Below are 18,352 nucleotides of genomic sequence, written 5' to 3'. Positions count from 1 at the left end.
GCTTGTCTCCCATGCACCGTATCTCTGCCACACCGCTCCTTTGTTTTCGAAGCTTAGAGCTATAAAAATTGAAACCTTGTACAGATGTAGGCTTTGCGCTCATATAGAATTGGAAAAGTTAAGAATGATGACACATTAACAAAACTGGCATCCTTACAGCAGCATAATTCTTTTTATAAATTACGTCAACTAGAACCTTGGAATGTTAACACGAGCAGAACTGCGGCGACCAAATGTTTCGGTTTTGTTTGCCGACACTGTTCAATCGAATACACATGGAAAATGATCTCAATATATCTATTCTACCTTTAAAAAAGCTACGCAATATATTTGTGTGATGGTGTTTGCGGCCGCAGTGGGTTCATATATGTTATTCTTCTTTTTCTTTGTTTCATCACTATGCCTTTTTTATCTTAAAGCTGTGGGAAATGTTTCCACGATACGTTTTGTTTATTAATTCTGACCGTGGTTGGTATTTTCCTCAATATCAATGTTATGCATTATGTATAACATCTACTTTTCTTTAACCGCTGTGAAGCTGCCCTGTGTATGAGGTGGCCAAATTCCCCTCAAGCTGCTACTTGCAGCTTTTTGCCTGGTCATCCTCGCAACCTTTTTGGTGTTGCATAATAAATTCAAATTCAATTACGCCAACACCGCGGGCGTCACCTTCGTCGGCGCAATTGAATACCAAGATGGACGTCGCTTTTGCGGCTGTCACCACAGTAGGTGGCGCGCTCCAACATGCTTCACTCTCAGTAGGTGGCGCGCTTTAACTGCTTCACTCTCACGAGTGAAGCCGACGGGAGCGGACGTGTCGAGTCGAGGTGCCTTTTCAGCGCAGCAGGAGCAGCGTGCCAAAGAGCTAAGTTTTGTTATTTTATATTTCACTTTTTGGTTTTTTTAGGAGGGTTAGCTTAGCCAAGCAATCTTTATAAATTATTTTAAGGCTTTCTCACTTTCTTGGTCTTCTCGCTTAGATAAAAGTAGGTAAAGAAATTTTTTTTTCCACATCTACGCCTTGTTAGTACGAGATGATGGTTGGTACTAGGGGGAACCCACGCGTGCGTTGTTCTGAGTGCGAGCGTTCCTACGCGCTGGAAGAAACGCGGTTTAAGTCAGCACGCGAAGCGAATGGTGCAGGATTTTATCTGTAGGATGTGTGTGCTAGGGTCGCGGCTAGACCGCCTAGAGCAAGACAAGGATAAGTTAGCTAAGCGGGTTGGAAAGCTAGAAAAGGAACTTAAAATCGAGCAGAAGCAGAGGAAGGAGGCAGAAGAAAAGCTAGCTAACGCAGAAATCCAGCTGAGCGCCACCATTCTGCAAAGCAATGATGAACGCATCGAGGCGAGCACCGCGAACGGAGCTGGCTCCGATGCGAGTGCAGAGACAGCCGAACCCGCCACGCCGGGAAGCAGTGGCGGAAACGTCAGTGATAGTCACGAAGGGGATACCACTGACGCGGCCGGGGAAGAAAACAAAGCCAAGGGCAAGGATAAGAAAGGAGGGGAGGGCATTGTGACTTCGGGGGCAGCTTTCGGCGGTGAGGGGAAGGAAAGCGTCGAGTTGTCTTTGTTGGGGATTCCAACATGCGTAAAGTAGAACCGGCGATAGCAGAGAGGGTAGATGCAGGCAAATGAGTCCAGGTTAGCGCGCTTCCCGGAAAGCCGATTAGAGAGGTGATAGCGAAGGCCAAGGAACGCATGTGGGACACAATGGAGGACCGTCACCTAGTGCTGATAATGGGCGGAGTGATTGACGTACTGAACGGACGAGGAGCAGGAATCACAAAGCAAATAGCCAAAGGGGTCACCGACCTGCGGAATGTTTCAAAAGAAGTACAAATCGCGGTGTGCACGGTGCCAGAGGTTGAAAGGCAGGGTTATAAAATTGAAAGGGCAGTTCTTGCAGTAAACAGGGAAATTTGGACTCTAGCTAAAGCAATGAATTTTACGGTCATTGACATCAACCGAGAAGTGCACCGAGCAGGCCGCGAAGGCGCTTTTGTGCGTGACGGGATACATTTTAGTGAAAGTGTAGCAACACCGGTCGGAAGTCGATTCGCGGCACGAGCTGTAGCTTTTTTAGGCGGGCCCCAGGCAATCAGGAAGCAGGATTGAGTATTGAACATAGCGAAACACCAGTAAAGGGCAGAATTAGGCGACCAGGAGTCAGGAAAAGACGCAGAAAGGATAAGAATAGAGAAGGTAAAATTTGCTACATTAACATGCAGGGTGGTCGTAAGCAGGAAAAATGGCTGGAAATTCAAACGCAACTGAATGATGAAGCGATTAGCGTGTACGCCTTGACCGAAACGCATCTACGAGATTTGGAGCAGCCGCCTGTTATTGACAACTTTGTATGGGAAGGGTGCAACAGAATGACCGGGTCAAGGAAAGGCGGAGGCGTAGGCGTACTAATTAGGCGAGGTCTGAAGTGGCGAAGGGTAAACGAGACATGTAAAGAGCATTTATGGATTAGTGGTACATGGCAAGGTAAAAAGACGTGGCTGGGAGTAGCTTACCTATGGACAGGTAGTGATAGCAGGGAAAAAAATAAGGAATTGGTCGATTGCATTAGAAGCGATATTAATGAGTTCAGTAACTCGGGCCAGGTGATATTAGTGGGAGATATGAACGCGCACATGGACGATTTAGACGGATATACTGATTACAACGGCTCTCTAGTGCTGGATTTGTGTGATGAACAGAACCTTATAGTAGTTAACAGGGAGAATAAGTGTCATGGACAGGTAACGTGGCAATGCGGAAACAGGCAGTCATGTATCGACTACGCCTTAGTCTCAGAAATGGTCTACGAACAACTGGACCAAATGATAATAGACGAAAATGGAAAAAATAGCCTGGGAAGCGATCATAGACGTTTAGCATTAAAGTTTGGGAGAGATACCAGCGCAGAACATGAACCAATAGCCTCAGAGTTTTTAAAAATGAATGACGAGCAAATAACAGAGATCGCAAACAACATAGAGAAGAAAATTGAGGCTTTTCCTACAGCAGTCTGGGAATATAAGGAACTGGTGGAGGTTATGCAGCATGAAATAAGGCGGACACGGCAATACAATTGTTGGATTGGAAAGAGGAAACCACGTAAGTGGTGGAACAAGGAAATTAAACAAGCTATAGAAGAGCGTAAAGAGGCATCTAGGGTTCATCGAGAAGCCAAAAAGTTGGGATTACAAGAAGAAGAGGTGCTCCTTAGATGGAATACATACAGAGAAAAGAAAAGGGTTGCGAGTGAGCTCGTGCAAGAGAAAATTAAATGCGCAAGTGAACGTTGGGTGCATAACATTCACAAAAGAGACAAAGGCGCCCCAAAAAGATTCTGGAACCATATAAAAGCACTCGGAGCTCCAACTAGAAACTCGCAAACGGCTATAAGGGATGAAGACGGTAACATCTATGAAGGCGATGATGCGCTGCGGTACATCACAGACGTTATCAGGCATAACTTCGGTACGAGAAAAAGCGTAGTTCAGACAACAGATCCAGCAACAACAGAGAGGCTTGAGAGATCAAAATTCAGCATAGAAAGCTTTTATTGGAAAAAGGCAGCAGAAAATGTCCCTAACAACACGGCAGCAGGACCCGATGAAATCCCAATACAGCTAATCAAAAACCTCGGTCCAAAAAGCAAGGCACTGCTGACTAATGCCATAGAGCAAGTGATTAGAACAAAGAATATTCCCGTTGGATGGCGTGAAAGCAAGATGAATCTCATCTACAAAGGCAAAGGAGATAAGGATAAGACGAGCTCGTACAGGCCAGTTACAGTAACGTCGGTGATATATAGAATGGCAATGCAAGCCATAAAATTAGAACTGTCGAAGTGGGTGGAGGAAAACGGTATATTGGGGGAACTACAGGATGGGTTCAGGCTAGGCAGACGCTTAGAAGACAATATGTTTATACTAACTCAGTGCATAGAGATTTCAGTAGCTCAGAAAAGACCTTTATGGGTAGCATTTCTAGATATTAAAGGAGCTTATGACAACGTAGACAGGGAATTGTTGTGGGATATTCTTCAATACGAAGGCATAGGATGACGATTTCGTGGAGCTGCTGAGGGAGATATATCGAGACAACCAAGTACAAGTGGCATGGGAAGGCCGAAAAGGAAATGAAATGGTGGGAATTCACCAAGGATTGAAGCAAGGATGCCCTCTGTCACCATTGTTGTTCACGCTTTACGTCAAGGGACATAGAAAGACGACTGGAAAACAGCGAATTAGGTTTTGATTTATCCTACATGCGTAATGGACAAATGGTGCAACAGAAGGTCCCTGGATTGATGTACGCAGACGACATTGTGCTACTAGCGGACAATAAAAAAGATTTACAGATACTTGCGAATATCTGTGGGAACGCAGCGACAAATCTAGGCCTTAAGTTTAGCACAGAGAAATCAGGGATTATGATCTTTAATGAACACACGAGTAACTTCGTGGTGTCAATTCAACAGCAAGTAATACCCATAGTGAAGCAATATAAGTACCTCGGCGTACACATAAACGAAGGAAAGAATTACTCAAGCGACCACCAAGATAATCTGAAAATAAAGGGGAAGCGGAATGCAGCATTAATGAAACACAGAGCACTGTGGGGCCACAATAAGTATGAGGTGGTGCGTGGAATCTGGAAAGGAGTAATGGTGCCAGCGCTAACATTCGCAAATGCCATTATATGCTTAAAATCGGATATATTGGCGGGCTTGGAAGTTAACCAAAGATCAGTAGGCCGGTTGGCTTTGGGAGCACACGGTAATACGACAAATGAGGCAGTGCATGGAGACATGGGTTGGGCCTCTTTTGAAGTCAGAGAAGCACAAAGCAAAATTAGTTTTGAAGAAAGGCTCAGGAACATGGATGAAAATAAATGGGCGGCTAAAGTGCACAAGTATCTCTACATGAAAAGCGTGGATACAGAATGGAGGAAGAGGTCAAGGAAGTTGGCAACCAAGTACAGGATAATCGAAACTGTAAATAGACAACCAGGGGTCATCAGAAAGAAAGTGAGAGAAATAGAGACTGTGAATTGGATGCAAAGAATGGAAATGAAAAGGACAATGGAGATTTACAAGAATGAGAAGAAAGAAATTAGAAGGGAAAATCTGTACGATAACACAAAGGGCAGTGCCTTGCTATTTGAGGCTCGAGCCGGTTGCCTAAGGAAGAAAACATATCGGAACAAATATTCGGAACTAGATGAGACATGTGTATGCTGCAGTAAAGATCCAGAGACCACTCAGCACATCCTAGTGGAATGCTACGGGATCTACCCAGCGAGAACCGTAGGTAACGTGCAACTCCCAGAAGCGCTTGGGTTTAAAGTGGAAGGAAACATAAACAGATCAGCCGTAGAGATCAGGAAGAGACGATTAGAGTACTGGTGGAAAAAAAGCAGGGAAAAGATGGATACGACCTGATCTCTTAAAATCATAGGCAGCGGTACAAGCTAAATTTTTGAAAAAGAAAGATAATGAGAGGTATACAAAAATGCTAGATAAAGAACATGTGTAGTATACCTGATTAAATCAAGCAGGCTAGGTGACTATTTGTCGCCACCCCGTTTCAAAGGGGATGCCAATAAATCATCATCATCATCAGCAGCAGCATCGTTACCCAAAATGCCGAGACGGCCGAGGAAGTGGCCATCGCCCTGGCCACTCTTGACCCAGCCTATCACATCATAGTGAGCGATTCTCGCACGGCAAGCACCAACTACATCAACGGTCGTATTTCTCAACAATCTCTCCGTACCTTACATCAAGCCCCGCATTCATCTGAAAATCAAATCACCCTCGTCTGGATCCCGGCACACGCCGGCGATGTCCACCCGCACCTCACCAACGTCAACGAGGTTGCACACTCCGTAGCACGAGAACTAGCCTACCGTGCCAGAGACGGTGCATGTGCACCCGCAAGACGCGACCGCCTTAAAAGATACGACCTTGCGAAGTCATTTTAGCTTGCAAGAAGAATCTTTCCCGCCCCTTACGGCAAGTTAAACAGAGCACAGGCAACCACCTTTCGCCTGTTACAGACCAATACATACCCCTCCCTCACACGATATCACATCACATACCCCGACATCTACACAAGCCACACGTGCAAGATATGTAAAACTCAACCAGCAACACTCCCCCACATGCTATGGGAGTGCAAACATCAATACACAGACCTTAATCCCGTGACCCTCTCGTCGAGATGGCACGCCGCCCTGCGCAGCTCCCATCTCGACGACCAACTCTGGGCTACCCAGCAGGCCTACGAAGCGGCGAAGAGGCAAGACCTCGACGTCCCATCGTGGGAGGCCTAGGCCCAGCCGAATAAACTGCTGGTTCTAAATAAAGTTCACTCTATCTCTCTCTTTCCAACTTAGTGGCGTCTGGCGCCGTCACTTTACTAGTCGGCCATACTGTTAAAAAACGGGCGCCTTTGTGCACGTACAAAACACGGTACACAGCAACCAACCGCTTCACCTGTTGCAATTGAGCGTCGTCGTTCAACGCTGTCATGTCAGTCATATTATTTGTGTTTAATTTATCAGCTATGACTCCTAAGCTGGCTAAGCCTTGTCTTTGCCCTGAAATGGAAGTGTGACGTGCGTGTTATTTCGGAGAAGCAACGCCGCATATTTATTTTAAAATGAGTGGATTGACTTTTTTAGGCACTCACGCATTCCTTGTCCTACGTTTCTTGCAAATTGTTTTGGGGTGATTGCCATTGATACATGTATAATGACCGAATCACAACAATTTTTTTTTCTGTCTAGCACCACCACAGGTCGAATGGCATTCCTTACACACCACGCTCTGCACCACCAGACCACGGCTTGTCTCGCGAACAGAATGGGCCGCGAGAAAAATGCGGCACTAAAATCTTATCTCACCTCTCAGAGGCTGAGAGGAGCAGCGAGATGCTTCAGGGGCGCGGTTGCTATGACAACGTCGACGTCGAAGTCCCAGTGCTCTTTTGCGAAAAACAGCACGCGTTTTCCGCCACACTTTCTCCAACACGTCCGGGTGGGCCGGGGCCTCTCCCACGCTTTCCTTCCTCCGTGTCCAAAATAGAGCCCTTGCATTCCTCTTTCGCTCTTTCATGCAAGCTGCTGACAAAACGAAGTGCGGAACAAAGAGGGGCGAGCAGGCGGGAGAGTATGCTAGCCTCTCCTGCAGCGTGGCACGCCTTTTATTCCCTTCCTCGCACCTTATCCCCCGCTCTCCCTTCTCCTGATTACTCAAGGGCTACAGAAGATAGCGCCAAACTTTCCCTTTCAAACAAACCACTTAGTTCCCCTGACGCTGCGCCGTGCTTCCTATTGGGCCGAGAACTAAGCTTCATTTTCCACAAGAAGCCACTACTGAATACTACTCCGGCGCCTGTTATGACAGACGCAGGAGCTGTATTAATAAATTGCGGTCATGGTTGTCCAATTTTTACATTGCCCGAAATACAATACTTACAGGTCTTTTACAGTGTGAAGCAGCTAGGCGTGTCTCTTAGGCGTAAATTAAATGTGTGAATTACGCGACCAAGAGTTCCGTGGTGATGAAGGTCTCTCTTATTATTGCACTGCCTTTTGTTTTTCGTGCCGTGGGCACGCCTGTCGCGTTAAGATAGCTCGTTACAGCAATATCTTGCGTGAGAAATGTACTTGTAAACAAACTATCACAACTACAGCCAACGACAAGCCTTTATGGACCACGGCATCTTGCAAAATGTTCAATTCCCGAGCGGCCTGTAGCAGTAGTCAGTAAAACTGTATACGACAATTTTGTGAGCATATTCCAGTCGAGGCCCGAAATGCAAATACCAGGCTGCGTTGTAAGGCTGCGGAGATATTGAGCTCTTCTCAAGTTCCATGGTCCGTAATATCTTGTCGTTGATTGTAGAATATTCTAACAAATGTTTAAATTAACTCTCCCTCCCCCTTTTAAGGAAATAAGACGACTAGGAAATACACCAAGTATACTTGCACTCGGTAATTTTTACAGCAAAGCTGTTAGCCTCTCGGCGGTCGGTATTTTTCGAGTCCGCGTTCGTTAGCAGAAATTATCAGCAATGGTTCACACCCCCGTAAGGAAGCAAAAATGCAACGGCTCATGCCCCCGTAAGGCAGAAGCCTCAAGTACTAAGCAAAGTGAAGCGAAAAGTGCAGGCATTGTTTGGAATTGCGCATACAACATAAAGGCAGCATTCGTTTCGATGAAGAACGAGCAGAAAACAAAGCGTCCGAACTGCATAATTGATAAGGCGCTCCCGATACGTTTTCCGGTAGAGATTACTGCTGCGCAAGCTGCTGCGGTGACGGCAGCTTGCGGCGTGGGAAGTGACGTCATTAAGGCTTTCGTACGTAAAAGAACGAGCCTGGCTACTCATTTCATTATTGTTTCAGCGCAGCTACGGTTGGACAACGCATAGAATTAGGTCTCTCAAGGAGCTGCGTGAACAGGAGGAGCAGCAAAGGGAATAGAAACGGCAATACGACCAACGGTGGCGTACTGCCAATATTACCATTACTCCAAATACTCTAAATTACCGTTACTATACCATTACTATAAAGCAATAAAGCATTGCATACCCCCCTCAGCAGTTGTAGCGGTGGTTTTCAACAGCTTCCCCGGACATCCACTTTCGCAGGCGTGGGGTGGCAAGTTGTTTTTTTTTTTTTTTTTGTTCTTAGCACAAACAGAACCTCCAAACACAAGTCAAGTTTTACACTAAATAATGAAGAAAGCATGCACTATATGACAAATACACAAGTCAATGAAGAAAAAACTCAGTGACGTTTCACTTCGTGAACGCGAGTTGCACGCAAGCGTATGGGTAGTATACCCGTTTTGTGCACTGCGCGTACAATGTTGTAGTATGGTCGCCGCGAAGATGCACAGCGAGAACCATGGCGTCGAAGCAGAAACGAAAAGGGTGCGAACGTGGTCGCTACATTGATTAACATATATCGACGGAGCAACGCGTGATGTGGCTCCTGGAAATAGGCGCACATTGCTACACATGCAAAGAACACGCACATCGAGCAGTACCGCGTCGAAGGAAAAACAGGGCGCGGCGATTCTCTTCACCTCCACGGGCCTTCCCCCTTCCTCTCCACTTCGAACATAACCTGGCCGACTTGACAGAGGGGAGCATCTACGCTTGCGCGTAAAGTGCAGCGTACAGAGGTCAACAAACTTCTGTAGAACGCGCGCACCACGTTCTCAGGACTTCGCTGGCGATATCTGAAGACGACATGCGGCACAAAATCGGCTGTATGGGAGGTTACTTGACTATATTTACCATTCCCATTGGTTTCTCTCTACCCGGTGGTCGGGTTAAGCTTTGGTAGCTACTTTAGCCTTCAGGAGTGTGTTCTATACAAGTGTGTTGACCTCTGTACATCAGAGAACAATAGACTTTCCGGCGCCATTTCGAATGGACGCAGACACCGCGTAGGAGTACGGGTTTTTACGCTCTTTTCGGGAGCGCTCTGGCGTTGCACTTGACCCTTCAAGCTGACTTCAGCACTCACCGGACGATGCTGGTAGGGGAGAACACGACTCACTTGAGGAGCTGCATAGGAAAACTCGCGAATGAGCAAAAGTACACTACACTGCAAAATTCACTGAAGAAACAGCTGAATCACATCTGACTGCTTGACAAAGATCACTAACAGGGGCATGTCTCTTAGAACGCGTACAGCTATTGATAAACCTAGTATAAATGAGCTCAACAAGTAAATGAATACATGGTTCACAGCTCACCTGAATTTTTTTTTTTCAGTTGACCATGCCGTCACGAAACTTGACATTGGGTGACGCTCGCTGGCGTTGAAATGAGGCAGAACTTGAGACGAGGTACATTTCCCAAGTCCGCTGCGAATCGTAAGTCCACTGAAGCAGGACAGCGTTCCGACACTCGACACTGGTTCAGTCTCGCTAGCGTTGCACTCGGACAGGACTTGATCTGCGGAGCCCTTTGGAAGTCGGTTGCACTGTATAATAAGCCTAATAAAGTCGAAGGATACTCAGTCCACCGCGAAGAAATTAGTCCTTTGGAGTTGTCTACGAGACCTGCGCACAGGATGACGACCACATCTACGTTGATGATAATATTCAACACTTTGATCGCATAAGGTCCAAGGAGGGAAGAGCCACTTTGAGTAATGTAGAATTGGACCGGTGCAGTATGCCTTGATATTGTATGGTCGCCTGGAAAAAAACCCAAGTAATTGATGCCTTGAAAAAACCCAAGTAGTTGATGACTTGCTCCGAGTAATTCTGTATCACCAGATGTGATTGCACGAGACGAATGTGCGAGGAATATTTCTTGTGCTCTTGTGCGCTCATGGGCGATACGACCGCTCCGGTGTCAGTCATGCAATATATCACTGCATTATTCACTTGAATGGGACCGCGCATAAGGGCCAGGGCAGTGACGCCATCTAAAACGCTGAGAACGGTTACCGTATTTGTGCCGGTGCTACCTTGCGTTTGCACTTCCGCGACGTGTCTTGAAGTATTTTCAGGCATCGGCACATCTGGTGAAAGTGTCCCTTCTTTCCGTAATTCTCACAATGTTGGCATCTTGCGAGGAAACCAGGAAAATGAGCCCAGTGCTGAGGCGAACCGAAGAGGAAGCAGCTGCCGGGTCGAGTCGACGACGCGGACGCCGCATCTTGCGCAGCGTGTCGGGGAAGACGCTCGTCGCGTCCGTCATCTTGCGACTCTTGTCGATGCGTGACGGCGTTCGCAAGTACTCCGACGAGCTGCTGCAGTACTTTTTCCGGTCTTTCTTCCGGTGAGAAGCATGCGGCTAGTAGTGCCAGGGCCTCCCCGTATAAGCATTAATTGCCTCGCCGTCTCCGGTTCTCCCATCAGTTTCGAGCTGCGTCCGGTCATCGACCGCTCAAAAATACACGCGCACGCCCTCCACCCCAAGAGCGTTGAGGAGCGACGCTTCCTTGTGCTCCGTCATGGCATCCCTGGCGGCGGCGTCGACGTACACCTGTAAAACAGCGCTGCTATTTAGGCTACGGAATCACCTGCATACCGGGGCACTGCATGAAAGGCGGCGGAGGTATGGTCACATTGATAGGAGAAACGAGACGCAGCAGTCGGAAGTAATACGAGGCTTAGAAACGCCTAGGCGGCTGCTGCGACGCCGCAGTGGCGTGAATACATTCAGGTAGTAAGAAAATACGTTTTTCACACTGCAGAATGAAAAATAAAGGTGGCGGGAAGTTACAGCATTAGTATAGTGGAAGCATAAGGTGGCAGTAACGTCATTGACTTACATCTCGCTGCGATGAAGTCCGATTCCCCGTCGCCAAAATGTGGTGTATGAATGACGACGGAACGCGCTGCACAGCCGGACGTGGCGGCACAGGTGCGACGCTAGTTGGCGTCCGGGCAGGATCCAGCATCCGCGGCAGCACACTGGCTCATCGGAAAAGCTTAAAAGCATTCTTGTAGCTCCCTACCATGCCTAGCCGGGACGGTTGATCCTCGTCGCCAAAATGAGCTGTCGGTGCGGCCGCCGTAGACACCTCCGCCGGAACAAAGCACGGAAGGCATGGCGGAACGGTGGCCAGAATACGAGACTGGGACGCAGCTGTCTACCGAGGTGACCGAGGCTACACTCTGTTTTATACACCACTTTTTGCAGTGGCTGCGTTCGCACATAGAAATAGTTCGATGTTCTTTGACTGATTCTCGTGAGAATGTTCTTTATATAAGCGCAGTTCTGAAAGAAACAAAAAATAATTTACCCTTAGAAAGAAACAAACCATGTACTAATACGGCTGCTAACGCGTTGTTTTAGATCAATTCGCTTTTCGTAGTTTTTTATCTTTTTTTTATTTGCAGCCCGTCGCGGCAGCCTCACGTGCATGCTCGCGCGAGCGAACGCCGCTGGCGCTTAGCGAAGCATATAGACGGAACGCGCGGAGTGATACATTTTGGTGACCGTACTTCTTGCGTATAAAGCCCCTCAATAATTGAGGGGCTTTACTTGCGTAGCGTCCACAGCGCTGCACATGATGTAGGTAAGTGGTTCTTGAGGGAAAGGGGAAAAGTTGCCGCTATCTTCTGCAGCCCTTGAGGGAGCACGGCTCAGCGCCAACGGGGAGGGGTAAGTGGGAGCGAAAGAAGGGATAGAGTGGAGACGCCATGGCTGGGCGAAGCAAAACCGGCAGGCATAGGCGGCACGTATCAGGCCGAGATGGAAGGCCTTGGCGTGCTGCAGAGTCTGCAGGGGTGTTGTGCCAGGCCGGTCAGGCCCGGGGTGGAGTGGGAGGCCGTGAGGCCTTCCCGCTTGTAGAAATGTCCTTAGAGGCGTGCGGAGAGCCCTGACGAGTCAAGGAACTCCACGACGCCTCGAAGTGCAGAAAGGTGGTGTCGGCCGGGGAAGAGGAGATCTTCCTCCTTGCCACAGGGGAGGCCCAGGCGGCGGAACTCCTGCAGGAGTGGGCCCCGCTGCTGGAGGTACGCCGGGCAGGCCAGCAGGAGATGTTCGATCGTCTCCGGCTCCCCGCAGGAGCTGCAGGCCGGGGACGTCGCTCGTCCCAGTCGGTAGCTGCGTGCTGCCGTCCAGCTGCAGCCGATGCGGAGCCGGAGAAGGAGCGAGGTCTCCCTGCGAGCCAGGCCTCGCTGGGGGAGTGGTCGTGGGGGGCATCCCAGTGCCACCCGTTTGTCTGGGTGGTGGGTCGCCAGGTGTCGCCGCAGCCTCAGTCCTGTGAAGTCGCCCTCCGTCACGGCCCGACTGAGGGGCACAGTGGTGTGGTGGGCGTCCTTCGCCAGGGTGTCGGCTGCCTCGTTGCCCGGGATCCCTACGTGGGCGGGGATCCAGTGCAGGGACACCGGGTGGCCTGCGTCTTGCAGCGCTGTCAGCCGGGTAGACAGCAGTGCGACTCCAAGGCTGGCGCTTTCTGGCCTCTGCAGGCCGAGGAGGGCTGCCCTGGAGTCGCAGAGGATGGCCGCTGGTACCCCAGGAAGCTCCTCAGAGAGTAGGTCGACGGCCAGGTGGAGGCCTGCCACCTCCGCTGCAGTCGAGCTGGCGTGTCTGGGCAGTCGACACTGCCTGCTCTTCTGCAGGGCTGGTGCCGTGCAGGCCGCCGTGGCAGAGCCGGTGTCCGGTACCACCGAACCGTCGACGTACACCAGGAGGTGGTCTCCGAGGGTCTCGTCCAGGAGGCAGGCGGCCGTCTGCTGCAGGGCGCAAGCGGGTGAGCGCCTCTTCGAAATCCCGGGCAGCTCCGTGGCGATGGGGACAGGAGGCCTCTGCGGTGGGGGCAGCTGTACCGCATTCGGCGGTGGGTTGCCAACCACCTCCTCGTAGAGGCGGCACAGCTGACCCATCCTTGAGGAAGGCCGGGACTGGAGGCGACGCAGCAGGCCTCTGCCATCAGGAGCATGGTGGAGGCGGTCGACGTGCCTCAGCCCCTGCTGCAGGAAGAGGAGCGACAGGGGCCATGCTCCAGCCTCCGCAAGGGTAGCGGCAATCTGGGAGCTCCGGGGGACGCCCAGGCAGAGTCGGATGGCCGCCCGGTGCTGCAGCTCCAACTTTTCGAGGCGGCGTGGCGGCAGCGCCACCAGCGGGAGGGCGTACCGCAGGCGTGATGTGGCCGCCGCCTCGTAGAGCCGCAGGGCCCACTTCACCGAGCAGCCCTCTCCATGAGCAAGGAGCTGCGACACGGCCTTGCGGACCCTGATGGTCTGGGTCTGCATGGCCCCGACTGCCGGTCGCCAGGTTAGCCGGTGGTCGATGCGCAGCCCAAGGTACGACACAGTCGTACTCCATGGGATGCGCACGCCTTCCAGCTGCAGCCGGGGAGCTGAGCGCCGTGCCGCTGCTCTCGGGTGGACGAGGAGGGCCACCGTCTTCCCCGTCGAAACCGAGAGTCCGATGCTTCCCAGGTAGGCGGCCGTGGTGTCCAGGGCTCTCTGGAGGGCCAGGCACACGTGGCGGCTTGACTGTGGCGGTCCCCGCACCCACAGGGCGATGTCATCCGCGTAGATGGAGCACTCCACCTTGTAGTGAGGGTCGGTCGGCAGTGCAGCAGGCAACCGGGCCAGGGCGAGGTTGAAGAGAAACGGGCTCACCACTGACCCTTGTGGTACGCCTGCTGCGACCGGACGGGGAGTGCTCCTTGCATGGCCCACGCGGACCCTGAGGGTGCGGTCGTTCAGGAACGATGACAGGAACCGCCGCAGGTTGCCGCCAATGCCCAGGAGGTCCAGAGCCTGCTGGACGACCGCATGTGGGAGGCCATCGAACGCCCCCTTGACGTCGATGAGGAGGAGCATGGCGAGGTCTCCGCTGGCCCTGGCGTCCTCCAGGGTGGAGACGACGTCTGCGATGGAGTCCGCAGTGCACCTTCGGCGCCGGAAGCCTGTCTGCTGGTCCGCGAGGAACCCGCAGGCGCGGGCCACCCATTCGAGCCGTGCCAGAGCAATGGCCTCCATCACCTTGCAGGCAGCGGAGGTGAGAGAGACCGGTCGGTATGAGGACAGCTCGTTAGCCGGCTTATTGCTCTTCAGAATGGGGGCCACGATGGCTGTGCGCCAGGCCTCCGGCACCTGTCCTGACCACCAGATGTTGTTGTAGCAGTCGAGCAGGCGTCGTTGCTCACTGGTGGCCAGGTTGCGGAGCATCTGGAGTGTCACTCCGTCTGCTCCCGGTGCACTGCGACGCTTGCCCCTCCTCAGGGCCATCTGCAGCTCGTGGAGAGTCAGTGGGTCCTGGCAGATGGCCGCGATCTGGCTGGTCGCCCACTCCGGATGCAGCTCCAGCAGGCAGGTAGGCGGATTGGCAGGGGGAAGTCCGACCGGCAGGATGGCCGCAGCGAGGGCAGCCGGGGGGGCGAAGTGGTCCGCTAGCAACTCCGCCAGGGCCGCCTCGCTGATGCCCAGCGAGATAGCCACCGCGAGGACGGGGTGGCGGTTGACCTTCCTGCCGGTCAGGGACTTTAGGAGGCGCCAGGCCAGGGGGCCCTTGGAGCGGTTCTCGATGGTGGCGCAGAGGCTCCCCCAGCTCTGGCTCCTTCTGCGCCTGGCCTGTCGTCTGCAGCGGGCATCCGCTCTCCTGTATTCGGTCCAGTGCTCTGCATTGCCCGTCCGGATTGCTCGGCGCTCCACGCGTCGCCTGGACGCACGGAGGTTGAGCAGGAGCAGATCCGGGGCAGGAGTATCGGGCAGAGCAGAGCACTGGACTGTGGCTGCCTGGGCGCACTCCATGATGGCACTCAGGAGGTCACAGCCATCTTCCAACTCACTGCAGCGCTTCCTGAACAGGGACCAGTCTGTGACGTGGTATGTTCGTGACCTCGGCCTTCTCCCACACCCGGGGGTGATCAAGATGGGGAAGTGATCAGATCCCCAAGTGTCGGGAGTTGTAGCCCAGTCATAGGAGCGCTGCTCGGTGGTGAGGGAGAGGTCGATGGCTGTGCTCACCCCACGGCGGACGTACGTGGGTCCTCCTTTGTTGAGTACCACCAGGCCTGCTCGGCTGATGGCGTTGCAGAGGTCCCTGCCTCGGCGGGTGCACCTGCGGCTGCCCCAGTCGGTGTGGTGGGCGTTGAAGTCACCGCACAGGACTGCATGTCCGCCGAGGCGTGCTGCAAGCCGCACCAGGCTGGAGGGGTCCCACTGTTGTCCAGGACGAACGTAGACGCTCGCCACAGTCGTGTCCTGTCTGTCAAGGCGTACCGTGACAGCACAGCACTCCATGGCGCCGCCTACGACGTCCGAGACTGGGGTCACCGAGTGGGCCAGGCTGCTGCGGACGTAGATGGCAGTCCTCGGCTTCCCCTTCTTGTGGGCACCCTGCAGGCAGGGAGCGTCCGTGCAACTCTGCGTCGAGCAGGTGGTGGCGCCAGAGTAGCCCGTGTATCCCGGCAGCCGCAGGTCCTCGGCCACAGTGTACACCTCCTGCAGTGCGAGGACGTCGAAATCACACCGCAGGAGGTGCGCGCACAGCTCTGCATGCCGCCGCCGCAGTGAGTTGGTGTTCCATTGGAGAACACTCGGGCGGCGACGGCATTTCCCAGCTGTGGCTGGTGAGGGATCAGCCATGCTGGTTGACTGTGGTCGGGACTGCCACTGCCTGCAGGCAGATGGCTCGGAGGGGGCTCTCGGCAGGCAGCATCTCCCCGATGGCCTTCAGGGCGAGCTGCAGGCTGGCAATGATCTGGTCCCGAGGGTCCGGGCCAGGCATTGCCAGTGATGCTGGGGCTGTGGTGGGCTCGCTCCCAGGGGTGGCTGGCGGCTGGCGTCGCTGCTTCCGTGGGGCCGGTGTGGGTGGCCGTCCGGGGGGGGGCTGCCTTCTGCTGGGGCGCCTGTGGGAGGCCGGCCAGTGCCTGTGCATAAGACAGGCCTTGCACAGGCGTTGAGGTGGCCTTGGCCCGCAGGTTCTCCTCCCGGACACCAGCGCGGACTGCCCGGCGGGAGAGGGGAGCAGGCGCTGTTGCCAAGATGGTGGCCACCCTGCGTTCCTCCTGCCACCTGGGGCAGGCAGGAGTATTTGCGGGGTGGTGGCCACCGCAGTTGCGGCAGTGGGCCGCGTTGGGGCAGCTGTCACCCTGCTCGTGAGACCTCCCACAATGACGGCAGCTGGATGGCGAGTCGCAGGAGGCAGCCACGTGCCCAAAGCGGCCACACTGCTGGCACTGCAGTGGACGCGGTCTGGACGGTCGCACCCTGAACCGGAGCTTGTAGAGGCTCACATGCTCAGGGGGGACCGGCCCCGCGAACCGGATGGTGATGGTGTTGGCCTCCCTGGTAGCAGCCAGCACTGGGACTCCCGACTCGATGGCCCCCAGCAGGTCCGCGTCTGCGGGGATGCCGTCGGCGCCGTGGACAAAACCAGTGCTCCTGCCTCGCTCGGCAGGCTGCCGGGCAGTCACCGGTATTCCCCGGAGCTCCGTGGTGGCCAGCAGCTCCTCCAAGCACCTCTGGGTGGTGGCGTCGGCGGCCACGATGTTGCGCCTGTGATTGACTCTCACAGCGGCAACACCTGGCCGCGCTGAGAGCACCGCCGCAAGAGAGAGGCGTGGTGCTCCTCTGAAAGTGCCACCCGCCACAGATGGGCGGAAGAGGGCCGTGCCAATGACCGCGGGGTTCACCGGGATGGCAGCACTCACTGGTGCCCTTGCGCGGCGGCGATCGGCCTTGGACAGCACCAGCTGGAAGCCCTCAGCTGGTGGTGCATGGGTGGTTGGGGCCTCCTGTGCAGCAGCCTTTGCTGTGGGTGTGCCGGAACCCTCCAGAGTGGGCGTCGGGGCCGGAGGGGCAGCAGGGGGGGAAGCCTGTTTGGGTGCAGAGCTTTTCCCCGCCTTCTTCTGCTTCTTGTTTTTCCCCTCCTGCCTCGGTAGAGTGTGGTGGGGGGGATCCTTCAGGAACCTCGCCGCTGGGTGGGCGAGGCCGTGCTGCGTCGGACCGGCTGGGGCTCTGTCTGCTCGGGGATCGTGCGCGAGCCCCAACGGCACAGACTCGGGCGCGTCACGAGCATCCGCCGTAGCAGACGACGCAGGAGAGCTCGCGCCAGCCTCACCGGCAGCCGGAGGAGCGACCGTGTTGATGCGCGCGCCCTCCCTCGGTGAGAGCGCGAAGGAGGCAGCGGACGACTCGCCGGGCGTCCGAGGGGCGGCGCTGGTGGTCGAGAGGAGCAGGAGAGCCGGCGCAGCCGGCGGATCGGCGGGGGCGCCATCTCGTGCCGCGGGCGATGACGAGGAGGCGGCTGAGTCCCTCGGGCGCCGGGAGATGGCGTCGCCGTCGTCCCTGCTCTCCGGGCAAGGTGGGGCGGTCGGCGGCGGCAGCCTGCGGCGACCGGTTTGCTCCTCCTCCTCGCTCTCTGCTTCGCGCATGCGTTTGCGCGAGGAGGAGGAGTCCATGGCCTCCTCGTCGTCGGATGGGGGCAGCGGGGTGCTCGCCATGGCAGCAATGGCGGCGTCCTGCTCCGAGGGGGGAAGGCTCGCTTGCGGGAAAGGTTTAGCCGGCGCCACGTGTGTCTCGGTGACGGCGGGCGCGGCCGCGGCGGCAGCTGCTTGGGTGGTGGTGGCCTGTTTCTTTATCCACGCGTCCACGATCTCGGCGGCGCGCACCTCTAGTTCGCCTCGCTCACGCGACGCTTGTAGCGTCACGGGCACAAAGGTCGCGAGAGACGCGCTCGCACTTCGACGATGGCCCGCGCGCGGCGGGCGCTCTCCTGGCCTGCGGAAGCCCTCCATGCCGTTCGGCTCCGCAGTCAACACGCGAACCGCGCGTCACAGGGGGCAAACACACTACACGCACGTCGCGCGCGCAGCACCGACCACGCGATGCGCGCACGAGGCGGCAC

The sequence above is a fragment of the Dermacentor silvarum genome, chromosome 5, assembly GCF_013339745.2.
Source record: "Dermacentor silvarum isolate Dsil-2018 chromosome 5, BIME_Dsil_1.4, whole genome shotgun sequence".
Taxonomy (NCBI): domain Eukaryota; kingdom Metazoa; phylum Arthropoda; class Arachnida; order Ixodida; family Ixodidae; genus Dermacentor; species Dermacentor silvarum.
This window is presented reverse-complemented; position numbering follows the sequence as displayed.